The sequence below is a fragment of the Carettochelys insculpta genome, chromosome 30, assembly GCF_033958435.1.
Source record: "Carettochelys insculpta isolate YL-2023 chromosome 30, ASM3395843v1, whole genome shotgun sequence".
Lineage (NCBI taxonomy): Eukaryota > Metazoa > Chordata > Testudines > Carettochelyidae > Carettochelys > Carettochelys insculpta.
Genome location: NC_134166.1, coordinates 7,324,775 through 7,334,123, shown reverse-complemented (window position 1 = coordinate 7,334,123; position 9,349 = coordinate 7,324,775).

Below are 9,349 nucleotides of genomic sequence, written 5' to 3'. Positions count from 1 at the left end.
GTGGGTTGAGGTGTAACGTTTGGCCCTTGATATTGACATAACCCTGAGCGATAGCTCCTGGTTGCTGCAAACGCTCCTTGGCTGCTGTGAAGGGGTCCTGCTCCCTGGATGGGAGTGCTGCTTCGTCGGCATGTGGCTGCTGAGAGTTTGCGCCTGTGTTTTTTAAATTACATGTTAATCCCGCACGCTTGCTGCCTGAGCAGAGGGAACAGCCGGCAGCCACAGGGCCCTTAGGTGGCTACCGCTTGGCTTGCCAGGGGGAGGCACACATGGCCTTTCAAAACCAAGCCAAAGGGAGACGGGGGCTCTAAGACCCATAGATCCAAGGGGTAGTTTGGGTGGGAGAGCATGAAAGGCATGCCGGCCAATGGGCTGAAGGGCAGACCACCTTCTGTGGGAGGCCTGTACGGAGTCATTGGCTGCAGGGCTGGAGAGTTCTCACTCACACGCAATGCAGGGAAAGCATCTGCCTTGTGACCAGGACAGAGAAGAAGAAGCTTTTAGGGCACTCAGCTGGGAGGGTGGGGGGAGATCACGCTTCAGTTCCTTGGTCTGTCACCCTGTGGCTCAGTTTCCCCATCTATGCAGTGGGGACAAGAGCCTAGGCCTGCCTGACGGGAGCTGGTGGAAGGATAAATATGTTGAGGACACTGAGATGCTGGGGTGAGGAGGGTCAGAGGGTACCTTCGACAGAGGTGAAACGAGTCGTCCAAGCTCCCACCCTGATCCATTGTGGAACAGGACCCCGGGGGCCTGATCTTAGGCTCAGATGAGCGCCTAGCAGCCTCATGCTCTGATAGTTGCATCTGCAGCTATGTTCTGTGGCTCACTGCACAATGAATTTGTTGGGGCTCAGCCTGGGTCCTTATAGCCTCATCCCCAGTGACCAGCTATGGGGCTGGAGGCGGGAGTTGAAAGCTGCCCTGCTGTAAGTGCCCCCGGCCATGTTAATTCATGTACTGTCCCTGTTAACACTGAGGTCCGGCCAAGACAGCCATTAAGAATCTGTAACATTGTACCCCGAATGTGAGGGGCAGGGGGAATCTCTGTGCATCCAGCTGTTAGGTCGGCATTACAGATGTTTAAATGCATGACTTGACTAAAACACCTGTTTGGCGCTGAGAGCGGCGGCGGCAGCGGCTGGAATGGGATTTTGTTATAATCATTCAGACTTTAAAAATCACGTTCCTTTTCCCCTGGACCCAGCAGCCAGGGGAGAGTCCGAGCTCAGTTCTGGTGGTGTAAAGCAGTGACTGGACTCCCATGGACCACTGCAGATTCACACCAGCTGGGGGATCTGGCCCACTGACTCCAACAAAGCAATGGCCAGTTCACAATAGCTGGAGACATGATCCCTGGGACCGAAATCTTGGAGCGAAAAGCCAGCTGGCTCCCAGTTACACCTACGGGGAGACCTGTTCTTTCTCTGTGTAAGTGATCTAGCTGCCACTCCATGGGACAGCGAGCCACATCCCTACTTACATTAGCAAGAAGAAAAGCTGCTCTGAAACCCTTTTACTGGTGCTTGAGTCAGAAGCCTCTTCCCACCTTTCTTTGAACCAAGCACTGCCCTGAGGCTGTTCCCACCGGAGGGTTCTTCTCACACACTGCCAGCAGTTGGGAGCGTCCTGTAGGACCCAATGGCGCAGAGAGAATCCAGGCTGAGAACCGCTAAGGTTAGGCCTTGGGCTACTTGACAAATAACAGCAGGCGGTCAATTACCCCTGCCTCCCTCCATTGGCTCTTGCAGTCAGCTGGCAGTCCAACAGTGATGAATGGCCCCAAACTTCCCAGCTGACCTATTTCCACTAATTGCATGTTCCTTCCAGCGTGGGACAAAAAGTGGGGCTCTCCCAAGCGCTAGAGACAGAGTTTGGCTGCCTGTCTCGGGGACTGACTAGTTCAAGGGTGAGAGAGGGTCTGGGGTCTGGCATGAAGAGGGCAGCATATAAATCCGCAGAGGTCCCTTGGTTTCGCTGTAGCTGCACTGGTTTATCGTGGGTGGTGAGCTGGCCCCACCGAGTCCAGTAGGGGGATGCCAGAGATGGGCAACCAAAAATTGGCAGTGGGCCGCATGAGTGGCCCTCTTTCATCTCACTGGGCCACAGCAATCGGCTGCCCCCAGGCGTTCCACCCACGGCCCATGAACCCCCCCGTCTGCCCCATCCCCCAGGCACCTCTCACAGCAGGGCACCAGAACTCTGCATTTACTAAACAGATACCTACCTCACAGAGCTGGAAGGGACCTTGTGAGGTCATCGAGTCCAGCCCCCTGCCCTCACCGCAGGACCGAGCACCATCCCTGACATATTTTGTTTTTTTTTTTAAATCTATTTGCCCCAGGTCTGTAAATGGCCCCCTCAAGGACTGAGCTCACGACCCTGGGTTTAGCAGACCATGGGCTGTGTGGACGTTACCCTGGCTAATGTGCTTGTTCAGCTTATTTCACCTTGTTCCCTGTCCATCCTCTGCCAGCAAGAGTCGTAGACTTCTCCTGGAGTCAGAATCGTCCATCAACTGCCTGGGAGCAATCTTGGGGCAGCACCTGGGGGCCCCCAACTGAGATGAGGACCCACTGTGCCTGGTTCTGCACAGACACAAGGTGAGAGACTGTCCCTGCCCTAAAGTGCTCACCATCTGAAGTGAAAAGACAAAAGATAAGAAGGGAAACTGAGGCACTGAACAGGGAAGAGATTTGTCCAAGGTCACCCAGCGGGACAGCAGCAGAGATGGAAACAGAGGACAGGTCTCCCAGATCACAATCCAGTGCCTGATCCTAATCACACTGCCTGTCTTCTGAGCACCTTCTCCCATGGGCCCCACAGGGCTACGCTGATCCTGATTACATTGCACATGCTATGATGGGGCAGTGATCTCATCTAGGGGGTCAAAGTCCCCATGCATTGTTAGTAGTAATGATCTGGCACCTAACGTCCCCAGCTGAGATCAAACCTTAGGGCTTTTAAGTTGCTACCATAATTCACAGAATAATCCCTATACCCCAAGATGGACACATCTGGTGCCCATTTCACAGAGAGGCAAGCTGAGGCATAGCTAGGCAAAGTGACTTGCCCAAGGCCAGACCCCTGAGCCCACAACAAATCAAAGGAATACAAGCCACAAACTCACTCCCTCGCCATCCCATTTCCAGCCACGTGCGCCACTCAACCCCGATTGCAGGAGGAAACGCTAATTGCAACTTAGTCCAGGTTGAAAGGCTAGTGAGTGATTTCAGCTTGTGCTGCTCCTGCCTGGGCCTTTCTGCTTTGATTGGCAGCATGCGTGAGAACCGGGCACTGAGAGCTCCCATCAGCCAGGCCAGCCTGTGCAGCCACCTACATCGGTGTCAGGAGCAGGGGAAACCTGAGTATGTCTTCCCAGATCCAACCCCCTGACAAAGAACAGCATCCTTTGTTGTGGCAGCTGAGCTCTTCCTGGGTGTGAGCTGCCCTCCGCTGCTCGCTGGGCCTGGGCTTCATCTTAATCTTAATCTTCATCTTAAACTGACCGAGAGGTCAGCTTAATGGAGAGTCACTGCCTGCTCTCACCCTATGTGCTCAGCAAGACAAGAACCAGCAACTTCCTCCTCCAAGACAGGTGGTACCCAGCTGAAAGTTAGAGGAGTGTTGCTTTCCGGGACTGGGTCTTCCCCAGATGGGTTTGTATGTGGCAGGAATGCGACCTAATGGTTACTGACCCGGCCAAGGCATCAGCATGTTAGGGCTAGAGGGTGGTTAGACCAAAGGGACTGGGGCACCACGGTACTCGGGTTTTGCTCCCCCTGATGTATGAGGAGAAAGTGGTCTAGATCATGGGGGAGGCTGAGTCAGGCCTCCTGGGTTCTTTTGGCCGCTCTGTTGCAGGAGGAGAAGGGAAGAGGAATGGCTGGAGAAGGGGAACTGGCTGTCTGGACACAGGTGCTATCCCCCGCTCCGGGAAGGGAACAGGGTCTAGTGGTTAGAGCAGTGCCCCAGGAGTTGGGGTTCCTAGGATCCCCTTTCAGCTCTGCTGTGTGACCCAGAAGAAGTCACTTCACCTCTCTCTGTGCATCGTCTGCCCCTGTACTGGGGCGGGCGGGGGGCACGATTATACAGACGCTGGAGGCAGGAGAGAGGGCTGGAAGTGCCCTGAGAATTTCGGCTGGAAGGGGCTATAGCCGTGGTCTTCATCCTTACACTCAGCATGTGCACAGGCAGCATTGCAATGGGGCAGGCAAAGCAAGTATCTAAACCAAGCTAGAAGGGGGTGTGACCCCCCCCACCCTGCGGAGCTCCAACTGGGGAGAACAGTGGTAATAAGTCCCCTACAACCCAAGCGCTTGCTTGTCCCGCGTCCCCACAGCCAGGAGGCTGTGATGATCTTCTAACAAAGCTCTTTCCTGCTTTGTGGGCGCTCTGGCCGACGGTGAAGTAGTTAACAGACTGAGCGCTATATGTCAGATTGTTCTTTCAGGTCCAACAAGTGAGTGGGGCCAGGCTGGACCCCCCACAGGCATGAGCAGCAGCTGCCCCCCCTGAAGTCAGCACCTTGCTGAAGACGGTCAGCCTCCTGTGTGATGTCACCTCTGCCTGCCGCTTGAGGGCCAGTTGTCCTGGACAGGGGGGCTCAGGACAGGGCCCTGGGCTATGAGTCAGGAGGCCTGAGGGAGGGACTATTGTCTGTGAGCCAGAGACCAGGTCCCTTAGTGGCCATGCTAGATGCAGCACAAGCTGCATAAGAGTTGTTCCCTGCACACCAAGCTCACAGTCTAACCAGGCATTAAACATTAAAAAGGTCGTAGAGCAGTTTTTAAACTAAGAGGTGGGGGAAAGCCGATTGGTGCGGGGGAGCACCTGGATCGGACGGAGACTTCTCTTACACGAGGCTCCATAGATAGGGATTCCCTAGAAGTTAGTCAGATAGGGAACGTGGGAAATAATATATGGGCAAGATCAGATGTGAAACAATCTCATATAAAAAAATCCAACGCGTCTGTGAAAGGCGGACATATAAATAGTGGTAGTTTTTTAACGTGCTTTTACACTAATGCTAGGAGTTCGTCTAATAAGATGGGTGAACTGGAGTACCTCATATCAAAGGAGGAAGTTGACATAATAGGCATCTCAGAAACATGGTGGAATGAGGACAATCAGTGGGATACTATCATACCGGGATATTAATTATATCGGAAAGACAGAACAGGTCGTGCGGGTGGCGGAGTGGTACTATATGTGAAGGATAATATAGAATCAAATGAAGTAAAAATCCTAAAGGAATCAAAATGTTCCATAGAATCATTATGGATAACAATTCATTCCTCTAATATGAATATGGCATTAGGAATATATTACCGACCACCTAACCAGGACAGTGATAGTGATACTGAAATGTTAAGGGAGATTAGAGAGGCTATCAAAATAAAAAACACAGTAATAATAGGAGATTTCAATTATCCCCATATTGATTGGGTGCATGTCACCTCAGGACGGGATTCAGAGATTAAATTTCTTGATGCCTTAAATGACTGCTTCTTGGAGCAGCTAGTACAGGAACCCACAAGGGGAGAGTCAATTCTCGATCTAGTCTTGACTGGAACGCAGGATCTGGTCCAAGAGGTAACTGTTACTGGACCGCTTGGAAATAGTGACCACAATATAATAACTTTTAATATTCCTGTGTTGGGAAGAACACCGCAGCGGTCAAACACTCTGGCATTTAATTTCAAAAAGGGGAATTACACTAAAATGAGGAAGCTAGTTAAACAGAAACTAAAAGGTAGAGTAATTAAACTAAAATCCCTGGAAGTTGCATGGAAACTGTTTAAAGACACCATATTAGAGGCCCAACTTAAATGTATACCCCAAATAAAAAAACACAGTAAGAGACCTAACAAAGAACCACCATGGCTAAACAGCCATGTTAAAAAGGCAGTGAGAGAGAAAAGGGCAGCTTTTAAAAAGTGGAAGTCAAATCCTAGTGAGGAAAATAGAAAGGAACATAAACACTCCCAAATTAAGTGTCATAATGTAGTAAGAAAAGCCAAAAAAGATTTTGAGGAACAGCTAGCCAAAAATTCAAAAAACGATAGTAAAATGTTTTTTAAATACATTAGAAGCAGGAAGCCCGCTAAAAAAGCAGTGGGGCCCTTGGACGATAAAGATATAAAAGGAGCGATCAAGGAAGACAGTGCCATTGCGGAGTGATTAAATGATTTCTTTGCTTCAGTCTTCACGGCTGAGGATGTTACAGAGGTTCCTAAATTTGAGCCAGCCTTTTTAGGTGACAAATCTGAGGAACTCAGTCAGATTGAAGTGACATTAGAGGAGGTTTTGGAGTTAATTGATAAGCTGAATAGTAACAAGTCTCCAGGACCAGACGGCATTCACCCAAGGGTTCTGAAAGAACTCAAATGTGAAATTGCGGAGTTATTAACAGTGGTTTGTAACCTATCCTTTAAATCCACTTTGGTACCAAATGACTGGAAGACGGCCAATATAACACCAATATTTAAAAAAGGCTCTAGAGGAGACCCTGGCAATTATAGACCGATAAGTTTAACATCAGTACCAGGCAAATTAGTAGAAACACTAGTAAAGAATAAAATTGCAAGGCACGTAGAAGAGTACGAATTGTTGGGCAAAAGTCAGCATGGCTTCTGCAGAGGGAAGTCGTGTCTAACTAATCTATTAGAATTCTTTGAAGGGGTTAATAAACATGCGGACAAGGGGCACCCAGTGGACATAATATACCTAGATTTCCAGAAAGCCTTTGACACGGTCCCACACCAAAGGCTTTTATGTAAATTAGGTGGTCATGGGATAGGAGGAAAGATCCTTTCATGGATCGGGAATTGGTTAAAAGACAGAAAACAAAGGGTGGGAATAAATGGTAAATTTTCACAATGGAGGAGGGTAACTAGTGGTGTTCCCCAGGGGTCAGTCCTGGGACCGATCCTGTTCAACTTGTTCATCAATGATCTAGAAAATGAGGTAAGCAGTGAGGTGGCCAAGTTTGCAGATGACACCAAGTTGTTCAGGACAGTCAAAACCAAAAGGGATTGTGAAGAACTACAAAAAGCTCTCAGCAAACTGAGTGATTGGGCAGCAAAATGGCAAATGAAATTTAATGTGGGTAAGTGTAAGGTAATGCATGTTGGAAAAAATAACCCAAATTACACGTACTACATGATGGGGTCAAATTTAGCTACGACAGATCAGGAAAGGGATCTTGGAGTTATAGTGGATAGTTCTCTGAAGACATCCACGCAGTGTGCAGCGGCAGTTAGTAAGGCAAATAGGATGTTAGGAATTATTAAAAAAGGGATCGATAATAAGACAAAATATATCATACTTCCCCTATATAAAACTATGGTACGCCCACATCTTGAGTACTGCGTGCAGATGTGGTCTCCTCACCTCAAAAAAGATATATTGGCATTAGAAAAGGTTCAGAAAAGGGCGACTAAGATGATTAGGGGCTTGGAACGGGTCCCATATGGGGAGAGGCTAGAGAGACTGGGACTTTTCAGTTTGGAAAAGAGGCGATTGAGGGGCGATATGATAGAGGTATATAAAATCATGAATGGTGTGGAGAAAGTGAATATAGAAAAATTATTTACCTTTTCCCATAATACAAGAACTAGGGGACACCAAATGAAATTGATGGGTAGTAGGTTCAAAACTAATAAAAGGAAATTTTTCTTCACACAGCGCACAGTCAACCTGTGGAACTCCTTGCCCGAGGAGGCTGTGAAGGCCAGGACTCTATTAGGGTTTAAAAAAGAGCTTGATAAATTTTTGCAGGTTAGGTCTATAAATGGCTATTAGCCAGGGGTAAAGTATGGTGCCCTGGCCTTCAGAACAAGGGCAAGAGATGGATGGCAGGAGATAAATCACTTGATCATTGTCTTCTGTTCTCCTTCTCTGGGGCACCTGGCATTGGCCACCGTCGGCAGATGGGATGCTGGGCTGGATGGACCTTTGGTCTGACCCAGTATGGCCATTCTTATGTTCTTAGGTAAAGGGAGAGGGGAAACTGAGGCACACAGGAATGGGACTTGTTCACACAAAGCCAGGGCTATACCTCAGGGCTCCTGAGTCCTGTTTCAGTCTCCACAGGACCCTTTCAAGCCCTGACTCCACCACTGCCCAGCTGCATGATCTTCAGACAGTCACATCGCTGCTTTGTGCCTCAGGTTCCCCACCTGTGAGGCTCTTTGAGATCTGGGAAGGCACATGGCCCATATAGCAGCTATGTCTTACATAGACCCAGTTCCTCTGGTAGCTAATCCTGCCAGTGTGGGTGCCAGAGGAGAACAAAGCAGCCACTGCATGTCCCACCCCAGAAACAGCAACAGGGATGTGGCCTGGGGTTTGCAAAAGGACCTGTGGGAAATATGCCCCTGGGATTTGAGCACTTCACCCTTTGGGAAGTTCACAGCCTAACCTGCAGGGCAGGGGCCGGCTGAGTGGATAGTGTTGCCCTAATGAGGAAGTAACAGCCCTGTCCCTCAGCTCCGAAGCCAGGCTGCCCATTGAAATGATGCAATGTGGAAGTCAAATCCTTGGGCCTGAGTCTCATGTGCGCTCCGGTGGCTGGATACAGCTGGCAGTGCAAAGAGGCCTGGGTGTAAATGAGAATCAGGCACCAGTGGGTGTGAATCTGGTTTGAGTGGGGGACAAAACGGGCCTGGTGGAGCGCTGCCAGTGTAACTCCGCAGTGACAGGCTGCCCAGTCCGGCCCCAAATGCTCAGCCAGGGGCATGGTGCAGTGGCAGGGAGAGATGGAGCATGGAGAGGCAGGATGGGGATCAAAGTGGTAGAACTATAAACTAAAGAAAAATAACTTCTTCTCCCTGCGGTGGCGGTTGGATCTGGGCTGCGCTGGCTCAGCTGTAAAGCAAAATGGGTCAGGACAAAACCCGAAGGGCTGCTCACCAGAGGACGCGCCACGCTGAGGGTGAGAGTCGCCACTGCAGTAAATCGTTCACTTCCAGCTGCTGAGGAACTGGCTTGAATGGTTGCAGAGAGGACTTCAGTACTGCAGCCCTGACAGGCTCCGGCCACAATCAGAGCCCCATCAGGCCGGGTGCTGCCCAGACACACAAGGACCAAGATGAGGACCCCATTGTGCTGGACCATGCACAGGTACAGGCTAACCGAGACCATGGCCCTGTGACACCAGGCGCTGGGCAGACAAATGGTCTCTACTCCCAGAGCCTCACAGTCTGATTAAATAACCATGTTATCCTCATCTGACGGATGGGAACCTGAAATCCAGAGAGATGAAGTGACTCACCCCGGCTCACCCAAGAGCTGTGTAGCAGAGCAAGGAACTGACCCTGGTCTCCTTAGTCTGGGGCCTTCCCTCA